This window comes from Polyodon spathula, chromosome 1, assembly GCF_017654505.1.
Source record: "Polyodon spathula isolate WHYD16114869_AA chromosome 1, ASM1765450v1, whole genome shotgun sequence".
NCBI classification, from domain to species: Eukaryota; Metazoa; Chordata; class Actinopteri; order Acipenseriformes; family Polyodontidae; genus Polyodon; species Polyodon spathula.
Genome location: NC_054534.1, coordinates 27,815,590 through 27,832,154, shown reverse-complemented (window position 1 = coordinate 27,832,154; position 16,565 = coordinate 27,815,590). Strand labels below are relative to the sequence as shown.

The 16,565-nt window shown below is 39.0% G+C and overlaps 1 pseudogene; it reads right to left on the bottom strand.

Annotated features, from left to right (window-relative positions):
- Positions 1 to 77: 77 nt before the first annotated feature.
- Positions 78 to 15,796, bottom strand: LOC121317996 (annotated as a pseudogene).
- Between the last annotated feature and the right edge of the window lie 769 nt (positions 15,797 to 16,565).

Below are 16,565 nucleotides of genomic sequence, written 5' to 3'. Positions count from 1 at the left end.
TCTAGTCATTTGAAAAACAACTAAAACTTAATTCATTGAATTTGTTCATGACAGAAGTATTGGCACCTTTTCTTTAGTATTTTGTGTGTCTTCCTTTTGCTTTTATTAGAAACATTGTTGTACTATAAAATGCATTGCAGTACAATTAGGTTACCACAGATGTTGGCAGTTTATCTCTCCCAGTGTTTCTGAGAGCAGTTTAATGTACAATTGTGTAGTAGCTTGAAAACAGCTCCTCCTCTTGCTGGATGTCCCTTAGTGCCACAAGGATTACACATCTCAGAGGCCTGTAAGTGAAAAGAACATCCATTAGTTCTGGTGGCATTATACTATAAAAAACCACACATACACAAGCTTTCCCTAATTTAACAACTCAGACTTCAAACAATACATTTCTAAAAAATGTGCATGTAAAACACCACACTGTGAAAGACCGCATACATTGGTTAATCTGATTTTTTAATTTTTTTTTTAAAAGAAAGGCCAAAATGAACATGCAAGTTAAAAATAAGTTTTCACCCTAATAACCCATGTCACGCCTGTAATTCACATTGGGGCGGTACTGGCAAAGTTCTACTGTGAATTCTGCAGGCACGTCAAATTCCTGATAGCAAACATTAGCAGATTTTTCTAAAACAAAAGAGAAAAAGAAAACTTTATCCTATGCCGTTCCCTGCATTCGTCACTGCAACAGCTATAGGTTATTCCAATTGTAAATCAAGAGATATATTTTGCAGAAAAAAAGTCATATCGCTTAAGAGCCACCACTAGGACAGTTCTGAAAAAAAAACATTTAAAACCAAAATATATCTAAAAGCTAGTATCTGGTTTCACTTAGCAGGCTGTCTCAAACTGATACTGGACTCGCAGTTCTCGGAGGGCTTTCTGTAAACTTACTGGAATTCTGTTTTTCTGTAACCAGTTAGCATTGAAATAGATGCAGACAGACGGTGTAAATACAAAAAGCAAAACTTGCCATTTGAGCAGCTGTTTACATATTGACCCACAGCCAATGGGTTCTTTGGAGCAGTGGTGAGCCAAGTGATGTCACTCAGTTTAAAAGGACCCAGTCTGTCCCTGCCACTGCATGACCTAAAAAGTGTTAACAGTAAACAACAAGCACTACACCTGGATAACCCATGATCATACTGCCAAGAGGTTGGATAATTGTCAGTCTACTGTATTCTCTGTTTACTGTATATCAGACAAGTGACACTGCCCTTGCAACTATTCCAGCCCCACCTACCCTACCCTCTCTCTCTCTCTCTCTCTCTCTCTCTCTCTCTCTCTCTCTCTCTCTCTCTCTATATATATATATATATATATATATATATATATATATATATAAACTGGGCGAGCATTTTTTTCAATGGGCCCATTCAGTTGATGTTTCCTGTAATAATTGGATGCGACCTCAGCGACCTGTCAAGCTGAAAGGCATTTCACAACAAGCAACACAGAACTTTAGAACTGGCAGGAAAGGAAATGCTCACCAGAGATTATAAAATACAGCATGGCATGGCTTCTGCTTTTTTTTCTTTTGCTTGCAGTAAATTTTCTCATCACACAGACGGAGGGCTAGCGCGAACCTGGGACCCTCTAGCACTAAAGCATAGCGCCAATACCGCTGTATAAAAGAGTCGGCTCTCTTGGCATCTACTGTATAATATATACATATAGAGAGAGCTCAAGTGTGTGTGTGTGTGTGTGTGTGTGTGTGTGTGTGTGTGTGTGTGTGTGTGTGTGTATATATATATATATATATATATATATATATATATAAAAGTTAAAGCTAACTGAAGTACTTGTGATTATTTTTTTTAAATCCCAAATTCTATTACATATAACTATTTAATATTGTATCTCCTTGAACAGCGTATATCACAAAGACGTTGGTGTAACGAAGAAGCTCCTGTTTAACAATGGTAGGTCAGAGAAATGCTGGTGCAGGAACTCCCTTTATGGACTATTCACTATGAATCTGAAATACTAAACAACGCCAATAATTACTTTAAATTCTAACTACCATCACACTTTTTTTTTTTTTTTTTTTTTACCCCATGAACAGTCTCTCTGCTGTACTCTAATCTGTCGTCAGTTTGTCCTTTGTCTTTGCACTTACCTAAACACAACCTTTGAAATTCCATTGTCATTACCGTCAATGAGGACGCCATCTATGCACCGGAAAACAAAAGGGTTCTGGATTGACTGGAAGAATATGGGCTCATGTGTTTAATAGACTGTGCCTGTGAAAGCACCAGGAAGAAGGAATGCATCGTACTTCATGAACAAGAGCCAAAGAGACACATTATTGCTGAGCTTTTTCAATACTGCATTTACAGCTGTCTTCAATAATGTGTTTCTGGTTAAAGGAAGGCTGCAACACCTTGATTTTTTTTTTCATCTAAATTGTATTAGCTTCCTCTGTATTTTCACTGTACCTGTTATCATTGTACAGTGCATTTTCTCATCACTTTAGAGACACTATAACACAACGTGTGTCATTCTACTTCAGTAAATATTTAAGAGAGATTTTTTTTTTTATGAAAAGGATACTGGTCTAGATAGTTCTCTATCCTTTGTTAAGCTGTGTTACACAAACATGATTTAATAGTAAATGGTAAATATGAAGCAGGTACAATTTTAGAAAGTTTGAACATAGCATTTTCTGACCATAAATAAAGCAAGCAATGTCTTATTGTTAAAGCACAATCAAAACTAGGGCCCACTGTCCATTACAGAGAGCATTAGGGGACTTGAATAGCTGTGAACCCATGTGGATTAAACAGCTGCTCTAAAGTGTTGCTCCTTCACATAGGTTTCAAAGGTAACAAAACTGCAGGAATCAAACTTCAAATAAACCATTTTAAGGTAAAAAAAAAGGAATTTACTTTAATTGAAGCTGCTAACAGGCAATCAACTAATTTAGGTCCTGGTTGGAATAAAGACCAGGACTGGAAATTATCTTGAGGACCGGGGTTGAGTGCTCTAAACCTTTAAAGGCCCAGTTCTACCAGGACCTGATCTCACTTATCACAGCGCACTTCAACTATCTGTTTGCAGTACATTCGCTTCACTTTGAAAAGCCTCTGAAGCTTTAACACTATGGAGCTGTTGAGAACTAATGCCAGGGGGTACAGAATGTGACACCAGCATTTATCAATGCCTGTACAGCTCTGCTTTGAGCTTCATGGCAAGCTGGGATTTCAAACAATGGATCGAAACAAACAGTTCCAGGTTCAGGTTAGATAACAAATACGTCTCATGAGAAAATAAGCCAAGTGCATTGTTTTATTTATTTAGTTATTTTTTTTTTACTTTTATTGAGTCATCGAGTGTACTAGTAATTCTTAGAACTAATTTCCTGCTAAGGCAACCCTTAGCTCAATGTTGCAATATTTAAAATTGTTTTAAATTTAGAGAGATCATTGTGCAGTATAAGAATAAGACATACTGATACAGGGCAAGTTATCTCACTGGAGTTGTGAGAAATAGATTATTTGGAAGGTAAAAATCAGTAAAGCAAGTAATTACAGGTTTCCAAATATGTCCATCATTGCAGAAGGCCAACGCAATGACCCGTTTGGGAATTTAACATTAGAATGATACACTACTCGGGTACATGGACACAACAGCTCCTTTTGGCACAGTCCCCTTGGCTACAAAGACTCCTCTTCCTGCAGACGAGAGTGAACTAGGTGCTCTGTGAATACTAAACTCCAACGTATCCAACATGACTTCACTTGAAAAAGAGGAGGCTCCCCTGTCATTATAATGAACAGCCCTGTTTATGATCTGACAGGAAGTTAATATGTCTTGATATACAGATTGCACAGAGTCTGGAAGAAAACTTAGAACCTCCTTCTGCCTGAACAAATAACTTTTAAATAAAGCCCTGAAGAGTTTCAATAAGGATGCCGAAACTTCTTCATCAGAAATGAGTTTGTCTTGAGAGCGGTCCCTGATGTGGCGCAGTGTCTTGTAATATAACAAAATCCCATTTCACTGATAGGAAAAAGACTGCTAAAAAGGAATTCACAAAGCCTAATAATAAATACAGTCAATTAGCTGCATCAGAGTTTGTGTGTGCGTACCAGTGGTGGAGCAAAAGCAGGTGCAGCTGCACTCAGAGGGGTTCAAATTGTATTTATTTATTTATTAAATATTAAATAGCTATAAAGATGTTTTTTTTAAAAAATGGAAGCTTTATTTCTGTATTTTGTTTTGTGGCCAGCTACATGTTAGTATGTCTGCCTAGCTTTCTCACTTCAAACTCTGACAGTGCTATTCAGTTTCTGGTAAACAATCCAGTGGGTGGAATTACTAAGCCTTATAAAACTGAAGACTGGAAGAAGTATTCTAGCAAACACATTTCAGTATCTGTTTCCAGTGTTTGCACTGCAGGAAATGTACTAAAGGACACAATACAAAGCTGAAGCTCAGCAGGGCAAAACTGGTTTTGCTTAATAAATTGTTAAGGAATGCATGGTTTTAGTGTTGGATATGTGTTTGATGTGTTCAGTGAAGCACAGGGGTGTAAACCGAATCATTATATCCAGTATACTGACTTTTACAAAAGGATTTCCCTTTCGCTCAACGGAATCAAATACAAGCATTCCGACACTGAATTGTACCCTGCTGCACAAGTGCTTAGGCAGGTGACCAGGCAGGGCTTTAGTTTATGAATTCAGTCACCTTACACATCTACAATAATTTACAATACAATCAACCAATGGAACAATATTTCAGAAAGCACTTCCCTGCTTACAGCCTTCCATTCTGAATGCAGGTCAATAATCCAGGAACCAGAAGAGTTGGTAAATATGGGAGTACACACATAGCAAGTAAATTAAAATTAATTCAAATAAGCTGCTGTCTTTTGGATAGGCCTACCGATGCTTGATTGTTTATCTATCTATCTATCTATCTATCTATCTATCTATCTATCTATCTATCTATCTATCTATATATATATATATATATATATATATATATATATATATATATATATATATATATATATATATATATACACACACACACAATGAAAGAAAAAACACTTCATAGGATGTTTCCACCACTGAAGAGTGAAGACAGCAACTCTCTCTTAATGAAAAACATACATCCCAAAGTGTCTCTCAATTATTCATATTTTATTAAGAACAAGGTAAAAATAAAAACTAAATGCTCTGATGAAGACATTTATTTTTACCATCATGTACATAAACATCATATGAAGCATTTTTTTTCTTTCAATGTTCTTTTCCTGGGATGAAGCACCTTGTGTGTGTTCGAATTGATTGAGGCATCTTTGTAGTGCCTGTGTGGCATCAAATTCCGTGCCCCCCGTTTGTTGTGCGCATGCACTAAACAATCTTTCACTTGTCACAACACGTGCCCTGTTGATTTAATCAAAGTGGGTTCCCGGCGATTTGGAATATTCCGCAAATATGCACAGAGCTTGTCATTCCTCTTTTAATGATTCAGCAACAATAAACAACATGAGGATTCTTTTTTACGTTGAAATGTAATATCCACATTTTCTAAATAAACAGCACCTATAAACACTGTGTTGCCCATAATGTGACTTATATTTTTTTAAAAAACAAGGGAAACTGTATTTCATGGGAACAGAATTTGATACTACACTATATATAATACACACACACACACATATATATATATATATATATAGTAGCGATCTCGGTTAACGCAGACAGGCGCATCACACAGGGTGAGGCAATCCACACACAGGCGTAGGGCGGGCGCAAACCCGGGATCTCTCACACTAAAGCATAGTGTCGATACTGCTGTATCAAAGAGCTGGCATATCGGGCTTATGTCTCTGTGTGTGATTATGTCACCTACCAGCCCTGCTGCTGCCTACCCCTGTGCACACTACAATTTTATATATATATATATATATATATATATATATATATATATATATATATATATATATATATATATATATATATATATATATATATTTACTATATTTATGTGGGACATTTTTGTAAAAAATTTGTACGTAAAACATGTACTTTTCCATATAAAGTTTCATAGAGCTCAGTCAAACTACATATTCATAGAAAATCAATGTTTAAGTAGCACTATAAGATTATTGCCTTGGTAAGATTTTTCTAAGATTGCAGTGAAATAGAACAATAATCATTCTATTGAAACTGTCCGGAAACTAACTGAAAATAATATAATAATGAACATAATAATAATAATAATAATAATAATAATAATAATAATAATAATAATAATAATAATAATAATATAATGTTATGCAATTTACGAATGTTATCATTACATAGCCTGCATATGCATAGACAATATGTTTTGGAAAAAATAAATAATAATAATAATCTACCACAATTTTTCATACGTATTAGCCTTCCAAATAATATTGTCTTTATCTGCCTTGCCGTTTTCTCTTGAATAAATACAGGATTGATCTACATTCTACACAGGAAAAAAAAAACAAAAAAAAACACTCCTGTGAAAATGACTGAGTGCATGTAACATTTCCTAGTCCTCCATGTCAGAAAGGTTTTGATTTAGATCCCTTCACGACACAGTGTAGTTCAGGAATGCATACCTTATTTAACAATACTGCATCGCCACTTGTATCTTTCTCCCTAAACACTTTTTCTGTTCAGCTCGTGCAAACACCCCGAATCACAGGGCTAACAATCTGCATTACCTCTCATTCTTGCCCAGGTTTAGAGCTATCCATGGCACAAACCGCTATTTATAAGAGTTGCACTTGTTCGCCAATGTTTGCAGTGTTGTTTTAATCATAACTTTAAGCTGTACGGTGACATCTTCACATTTCTGACACAAACAAGTCATTTGTTTTTACTGCTGACATCTAGTGACAGGGAAGTACATTGTGTTAAATAAATAATCCTGAATCACACGGCAACGATCATTGCGTATTACACTATGTAACACAATATTTGTTTCTAGGTAGTAAGTGTTATTTCCTAATTGCTTATGCCTCAAAAGTATAGAAAATGGCTATTATTCCCCACAAACTTTGCTTTTGTGACCAGGACAGTGATATTTCAAAATATCACTATTTCCAATGGGAAAATGGGCAAATGTGTGTCTTTTCGTTCACATAAAGTCAGAAAAAAACAACATATGAATCCAAATTAACATGTATTTATACTAAAGTAATACAAAAATGACTACAAAAGATTTAGAAGTGAGTAGTTTTTCGAGATTTACGATTATACTGTATTTACAGTATAATTGTAAATCTCGAAAAACTACTCACACCTCTTCATACCTCTTTTTTGTTTTATTTTTATATTTTGTTGTTGTTGAAAATTCCATTATTTTAATAATTAATTAGTTAAACATAAATAGAGAGCAAAGTCATAAGATCTGATATCGAAAGTAGTCCTTGCCTCACTAGATCCTTTACATGCAACTTTATATTTAATGTAACTCCCATTGCTCATATGTGAAAAGGAAACTTAAAAGGAAAACCGCACAGTAAATGATATGAACGATGGGATGACTATCTGGGTGGTCAACACTTGTTACATAATTGACAGTTGCCTAGTATATTTTATATACCTAGTCAGCTGCTCCCATGAGCAGGTATCCCCAACATTTTTTTATGTTTGTTTGTTATTGCTCTGCTTTAAGACATGTATATAAGATAGTTCTGGGGTATATTCATCAGAAATGTTACACATGGGTCCCTAAAAGCAATCCCCATACACTCTTTATTAAAGTTGTCTACAAGTATATATGTTATTGATTTATTTCAGGTATATCAAACTGTATATGAGTGCTTATTCTAAATTCCTGATGCATTGCTCAAAGGTACCCGTGGCGTTACTGTCTGTTTAGCTGAATTTCAGAGAAACTAAGTCAAGTAGACTGAATGTTTCAACTAATACCTTTTAAAGAGAATCATCCAAAATGTGCCTACATTTTATCTCGCCTGAAATGAAGTTAAGTGAGTTTACCCGATTTAAACGCAATGCCCTCTAGTGTCAGTTCAGAAGTACTGCTGTTTTTCCTTCATTTCAGTCATTTGCATCTCACAGGTCTAGCAGAGCGTTTTTACCTGTATTATTCTCCTCTCTTATGGTTCTATTTAATACAATTTCCAGTGATAGGACGACAAGCCCCAAACATACCTCTACATTAGAAACAAAGTGTAACAAACATGTCTAACCCATTCTTCTAGAAAGTACATATTTGCATATGCCTATTGATTTGTTGAAATAATGTTTGTGCATAATCCACAAAAAAATGGCAATGCTAACTGCAAAGGATTTCAGAGAAATAATAACAGAAATCGAATTTAAAAGGAAAGGGTGGTCATAGCATTTTTGTAAGAATGCACCCCATAGTTAAACAAGTATATGATCAGCATGTATGAGGAAGGAATAGTTGTTTATTTCTTTGTGTATTTAAGTCATCAGGAGAGTTCCCATTGAGACCAAAGCCTCCTTTACAATGAAACACAGGAAAAGTACATTACATGTCCTGCACATTTCAGTAATTCAATAAACAAACAATACATTAATACAAAATAAAAGCATAGAACCTATTAAAACATAAAAATTGGTAGTCAGACAAAACCAGACATTGACACAATGTCCTCAAAATATTGCATGTTAGAAATAACTCCTTATACATTGCCATTTTTTTCTTTCAAAAATATATTTTTCATTGGCCTTTTGCTTTGTGGCAAACAATTTTATCCACAGCCTACACAATACCAAAAAGCAGTGATAACATAAACAGAGGGGTTTCACTGGCCATTTCACGGGGCGTGAGCTGGGGGTGTTTAGGGATAGGGCAGAGGAAGCAGAAGGGAGCGGTTAGTAGGACTGAGTGCCGACTAGAAAGTACTGGACCTAGGACAGAAGAGCGGGTGTGGCCCACTCTAGCAGTGGACCAGCGAAGCTGGACATGGAAGCTAGGATAGAAGGTGGTCACTGACTGAGGGTGGCGATGCTGACACAACCCAGGGGCAGAGGACCCAGCAACCGAAACCGGATAGAAAGATGGTCACTGACTGAACGCGGCGATGCCGACACAACCCAGGGGCGAAGGACCCAGCAACTGAAAACACATATGAGGGTTATGACTCAGGGAGTCGCCCCTCAGAGGAAGACGGTCCCGGAAGACCGGGACACGAAAAGAGATAGAGAGTGAGAGGTATCCAGCGTCTGTAAAGGGGCACTCGTTAGACCCCCAATTGGCCCCCACATTCATGATCAGGCTGGGGGGGGGGGGGGGGGGGGGGGCCCCCATTCGAGGCGGGGGGGGGGGATTCGAGAGGTGAGGATGGAGAGGAGGGAGGCCTGCGAGGAGGTGAGGGTGGAGAAGAAAAGGTCTGCTTGGAGGCGAGAGTTGAGTCGAGGAGGGAGGCCTGCTTGGAGTCAAGGGTGGAGAGAAGGGAGGTCTGCTCTGGAGGAGAGGGAGAGGTCGAGATGGGAGGCTGCTCGGAGGTGAGGGTGGAGTTGAGGAGGAAGGCCTACTCACGAGGCAAGGGTGGAGAGGAAGGAGGCCTGCTCGGAGGCAAGGGTGTAGGAATGGAGGGAGGTCTGCTCGAAGGCGAGGAGAGTGATGATAGGAGTGAGAGGAATCAATGAACAGATGGTCTGAGGAGGGGGTGGGGGGGGGGGCTGGTTCCTGCTGGGGAGATACCTTAAAAAAGGGGGATAGGGGACTTGATACTTGACGGGTGAGTGGACCGACTGCGCTGAATTGATCCGTCTTGAGGTATGCAGCCAAGTGATGGAGTAAGCATGGAAGGCGGCCGAGAGGCAGCTGATCTCCATGGGTAAATCATTGTAGGGGGAGAAGCGGCTTTTCTGAAGAGTGGAAATTAGCAAATGGAGAATGTATGTTGATATAAGAACATAAGAACATAAGAAAGTTTACAAACGAGAGAACTTGCTCGTTTGGTTGTTAGTAGCTTATTGATCCCAAAATCTCATCAAGCAGCTTCTTGAAGGATCCCAGGGTGTCAGCTTCAACAACATTACTGGGGAGTTGATGTTGATGTTGATATATAGACAGACAGGAAGGTGAGGCGGGGGAAAGCTCTTAAGAATCCCACAGAGGGTCAGGCAGAATGCTGGTATGGAGAGACTGGAGGAAGATGGAGAGAATCCCTAGCATGGACGATGAGAGCCAGGTTTTGATTGAAGTGCTATGATTATTCGAATCTTGGCCCGGAGGGTTGAAGACACTGAGCAGGCTGTAGAATAGGAGCTCTTGAACAAGGTGGAGGGCTTCAGACATGTAATGCTAAGCAAATTGAAAGAGGTTACTGAGAGTAGGATTCAGTCAAATAGCATCTGGAGAAGCTGAGGATTCTGGATGGGGGTTGTGGAAGCAAATGGGACCGACTGACTGAACTTGGATACCGAAAGTAGAGGCAGAAGGAGAGCTGGAACTGAGGGCTGAGGTGGCAGCTGGACTGAACGAACATATGAATCGGCTACTGGGGAAGCACGGCGTCTTTGCGCCCCATATTCTAGAAATGAGGGTAGAGGTGAGATGCCGCCTTTCTATGTGTTAGTTAATACAGGATCGATCAGCAGTTTGCTCCTATCATGTCTGCTTGAAATGGAAAAGGTAAACTCACATTCAGAGATTTGGATTTCGCAACGCCAGTTATTCTCTTAATAGTGGAAATCCTTAGCTCATAATCAAGACAGATTTCCAGTCTCGTACCACGTCTCAAACCAAGTATTAATGCTGTAACATTTGGGAGGATGAGAGGAGATATGAATAGGATTGCTGAGGAAGTGCCCCGTATTTTGATTAGATGGGGATTAGCGTTAGCCCTGATTGTGGGAATGCTGCTACAATGCTCCAGCCTTCCATACTGGAGGAAGGCTGGAGCATTGTAGGCTCTGGAGAAGTGCAGTTGCAGATTTAAGCAGTAAACTAGAGTGACTTTTGCAGCTGCAGTAGTGAGCTGATCTGAAGAGGGAGTGGAGATCTGCTGTAGTGAGGAGCGATTAACAGTAGAGGGCGGGATCTGCTGAACAGAGCAGAGGTCTGAGGAAATAAACAATGGAGTGCTGTCAGTAGTGTGCAGAGGCCCAGTTGTGAGAGCAGAGATTTGCTGAAGCAGAGATCTGCAATAGAGAACGGAGGACTACCATCGGTAGAGTGCGGTGGTCTGCTGCAGAGAGTAGGGATCTGCTGAATGCAATAGATATTGGTCTTTCAGTGCTAAGGCAGATTTAGATGGAGCTAGAGATGGAGCTGCTTTTGGGCAGAGATGAATATTGCAGAGATCTGAGACCGCTGCAGAACCAGAAAGGATGAAGAATGTGTTGCTCTGAGGCGTCTGCAAAACCGATGGTAATGGTTCCATGACTGACTGGCGGCTCACGTTGATGAACTGATGACTTTGATGAAGCTGGTCTGATGGGAAGAGCAGCGCCAGATGAGGAAACACGAATCTGGGAACAGGAATACGTCACAGGAATGGATGTGTGATGCAGGGAAGCAGGACGTTACTATGATGGTAGATACTGACCATCTCAAAAACAGCTGAGTAAGGTTGCTTCATGACCATGTCCTTGAAGAGGGGAAGAAAATTGGAGAACGTCAGTTGCTACAAAAGGTTGAGGAGGAAGGGGACTCCTGCGAATCCCTCTGAGTGACAACAAACTGCAGGAATGTATAGAAAAGCTGGAGCGTGCAAGCTTCACAGTGACAGCAAACCAGCTTAGAGACAGTATAAAATTTGTGGTGTTATACTGCCATCTAGTGGTTATGATTGGAATTAACCATTGGCTTGAGTGAAGTCAGGTAGAATATATTGGTTATTGTGATTAAAATCCTTGTCTGTGTAGAACAACAATTGCGTATTCTTTTAGATTTGAATATTTTCATTACGTGTTTTAAGACAGTCGTGTATATAAATACTTTAACACAGTATTTAGATGTCACAATTCGGTGAGTTAAATGAGTCCTTGCAGATTGTGAAAGCGCAGCAAGCCAGAAGATTGCAGTATTGAGGCACGGAGCTCGCAGTGTCGGATGAAGCTGCCTGGTCACCATGGCAACTTACCACTCCCCGCAGTCACTCGATGAGGGCATTGATGTGGTAGCCCTGGACTGAGAGGCGCCGGTGGAAAAGTTGCAGAACAGCGGTGTTGTTGGAGCATGTTGTGACCAGTCGAAAGCACAAGCCGCCACATGTTGAAATGGAGTATGAAATTGACTGGATAGGTCTTTAAAACGTTGAACGTAGCTAATAGAAATCCAGGGGAGGATCTTCTGAAGGAATGGTAAATTGTGCTGGCTCTGGGAGCGGTGGAGGGGCGCTTGATTGCAAGCGTAGAGAATAGAAAGATTCAGCTGACAGAGCTTTGAGGTGGATTTAAATAGAGGAGCGATGGCAAGGCAAACGCTGACGACGGGAATGTCGATGTCCTGTTGAAGGAGCTTTAGAGGTTTTAGTGGAGGGCCAGTCTGTCTAATAAAGACGCAGACAAGTTGAGAAATGAAGCTGCGGTTTGGACGGTGCTGTTGCTGGGTTGGAGGCTGGAAAGAGCAGGAAAGACTAACGCTGGAGCTCCTGCAGCCGAATGGAGAAGCTGAATGATGAGAAGCAGCACCGGAGCAGGTAGGAAAATATTTGATAATATCTTGGGAGCGCTGCATAGAGAATTGACCTCCAGTGAAAGGCAACGAAGTGTAGATTAGCGGTGAAGCACGAAAAGATGACGTCTGAGCATTTGCTACAAAAATGAAACACTAGACAACGAAGGTGCAGGTGATCAGGGCTTAAATAGATAATAGGTACTAATTGACAGGAGATTGGAAGCCCCCTGCTGCACGCCCCCTGAACTACGCGAATAACATTTACATTGGTTTTACTACTCATTTAAACAAAACCTTTGAAAATAACATTTCAACAGGAACAAAAAGCTACTTATATTTTATTTAATAAAGTAATTTACAAGGGAGTTTACCTCCATAACATCCTGTTTTGCATTAAATTTGTCCCCAATTATTAACAGTCCAGACATTGGAGACAATAGAGAATTAAGTCTCTATGGTCAATCTAAAGTGGTAGATATGTGCCTTATCTTGAAAATGATTTGTATAATAACTGAGCCCTTACCTGTACTGTAAGTCAGGCAACCGTAAAATATGCAGATGAGTTCAAAAAGAGAGTCAGGGCACCTGTGTTCCAGACTGCAACTGCAAACAGCAAAGGGTCACTGTCACATGTCTTTAATGAATGCCAAAACTTTGAGGGAAGATGACAGCTACAGGGGTCCAAGACTCCTGAAAGGCAACAATCACTATGCACAGAAACCCGCTGAATACAGAGAGCAAGCAGTGCTAGCCAATACAAAGCTGGGGAACATTCCCTAATGAATATCACAATCCTGTATCTCAAAAAAATTAGATAAAGCAACATAATATTGAATGGGAGGGATATACTGGCAGCGTCGCCACAGTGTCACAGTCACTAAATGTCGCTATTTAGACATTCTAAAGTTGCCAAAAATGTCGCTGGACAATTTACCACTCCTCTCTTAATCACTTAATCATTAAGAGTGAACAACAATATTAAATGTGTTAATGATGGTTGATCATTTTTAAATGTTTTACATTTGTCTGGATTATCTACCTAGCTACAGAGTCTGTTTGATGTAATTGATTAACATCCAGTCTCTGCAGCATCTTTTCAAAGCTGCGCTGGGCTGCGCAGGATCTGCACAGATTTCTGCAGGTGGAGCTGAGTGACGTTAGGAAGAACGCACATCTCTGCGATTCTTTTCTAGAACTGCAGAAATCTGCACTACAAAAACACCACCATTTTACTACTTCAGGGCAGGAGATGTGTGGTGCATTGAGCTTCTTGTGAGTGATGATGAATATACAATTTGGTGACTTCTTTCTCTGAAAACCGTTGCTGTCTGCTATGAAAGTCGCTAGATTTGGCACTAGTCAAACCTAAAAGTCGTTAGATCTAGCGACAAAAGTGCTAAGTTGGCAACACTGTATACTGGTACAAGAACATTGTGGGTGCAAGCCCTCAAGATGGCTAAAAGCATCCAGAGTCGAGACACAATAAATGGACCCTGTCATTCCCATAAACAATAGCACTTGGACTGTTTATGGGGTTTCCTTAGTCAGTGTATGGGTGAGCAGCCAAAGTAGTGTTTGTGCCTAAAGTAACTTTACACATCCTTTACTTCTTTTTTTTTTTTTTTTTTTTTTTAGTACTGTCCGATTTCAATTCCTTTGAGCTTGCCTGGAGAATCCTAACTGCCTAATATTTCACTGACTTTCTCATTCCATTCAAGTCATGTGACAATGGGACCTTTCAACTGTTCTCTCTCTCTCTCTCTCTCTCTCTCTCTCATATATATATATATATATATATATATATATATATATATATATATATATATAGATAATATATATAGATACGGCCAGCCATTTAAAACAAGATATAGAAGAGAAAAAAAGGGAAACATTTGATAATCCACAATTTCAGATTTAGTTTAATATTCCCATCCCAAACTGCTTTCCGTTTTACCAGGACACTCGCATCATAACTCGTTATTGGAGCAACAGAACTCTGAATGATTGCATTCATCATACACATTGAAATGTACAGAATCCATTTATATGGTGTTTGAAGGCATTTACTTGTTAAGAACTGCTAATCGTGTAGCCATATGGTAACTCATGTAAGCTTATCTAATGGGCTTTGTCAATGCATTTTATTATATGCAGGATCTACATCCTTTTTAAATCTTGGACTGATCATGGTACAGGAAACATTCCTGCTCTTTTTTACAGTATGTACACAAAAAAAAAAAAAAAAAAAAAAAATATATATATAATTACACTATGTAACACAATTTTTGTTCCTGGGTAGTAAAGTGTTATTGCTTATGCCTCAAAAGTATAGAAAATGGCTATTAATCCCCACAAACTTTGCTTTTGTGACCAGGACAGTGATATTTCAAAATATCACTATTTCCAATGGGAAAACGGGCAAATGTGTCTTTTCGTTCACATAAAGTCAGAAAAAACAACATATGAATCCAAATGAACATGTATTTATACTAAAGTAATACAAAAATGACTACAAAAGATTTAGAAGCAAGTAGTTTTTCCAAGATTTATGATTATACTGTATTTACAGTATAATCGTAAATCTCGAAAAACTACTCACTTCTAAATCTTTTGTAGTAATAATACTAATCGTAAATCTTGAAAAACTACTCACTTTTAAATCCTTTGTAGTCATTTTTGTATTACTTTAGTATAAATACATGTTCATTTGGATTCATATGTTGTTTTTTTCTGACTTTATGTGAACGAAGACACACATTTGCCTGTTTTCCCATTGGAAATAGTGATATTTTGAAATATCACTGTCCTGGTCACAAAAGCCAAGTTTGTGGGGAATAATAGCCATTTTCTATACTTCTGAGGCATAAGCAATTAGGAAATAACACTTACTACCCAGGAACAAAAAAAAAAAAAAAATTGTTACACGGTGTGATCACGTGGTCTTGTTTCCATCCAACCAGTCAATGTGTGCATCACTGAGATCTTACCTTCACCTGACGCGACAACACAGAAGTTTGGGTTTCTATTGTGCAAATCGTTGTGTGGATTTGAGACTACTTGCCTGTACTGCCCTTCCATTTTATCCGATAAAAGGCAATATTGCTCCACCGATCAGTCATTAGGTTCATGTTAGTGGTTTTGCACCTACCTTTGCCTTGAAGTTTTGTTTCCACTGGCACATGGAGCGAATGAAAGGCTTTCATTTGATTTCCAATGAAAAACATGCTTTGCTTGGTCTGCCTTGGCAACATCTGTCCCGTAATCCCTGCAGTCCGTGACATATTGGCTGAAATTTAAATCATTAAAGTGATATGTAAAAGAAAGTGGTAAAAATCCAAGGTGCAGCAATGGTTAAATTGCAATAGTGTGAAGCAGCACAGGTGACCTGGAGTGATGTAGCAGAGATTTCAAACTAAAACAGAAGTGGGACAGAAAGAAACAGGAATAAAAGGTTAGAAACTAAACAGAAGTGAGCAGAGAGAGAATCAGGAGCAGGAGGTTAGAAACTAAAACAGAAGTGGACAGTGAGGAACAGGAACAGATTAGAAACTAAAACAGACGTGGGACAGAGGGGAACAGGAACAACGGAAGTGGACAGTGAGGAACAGGAACAGGAGGTTAGAAACTAAAACAGACATGGGACAGAGGGGAACAGGAACAGGAGGTTAGAAACTAAAACAGACGTGGGACAGAGGAGAACAGGAACAGGTTAGAAACTAAAACAGACGTGGGACAGAGGGGAACAGGAACAGGAGGTTAGAAACTAAAACAGACGTGGGACAGAGGGGAACAGGAACAGGAGTTTAAATGTAAATATAAGATACATAATTGGGGTGGTTTTGTTTAGTTTCTCCAACCTTTAAAGTAAATAAAACAAATTCAAACATTAATGTAACTAAACACACCTCTGAATTAATGTTGAATATGAAAATATAAACCTTACATTGTAC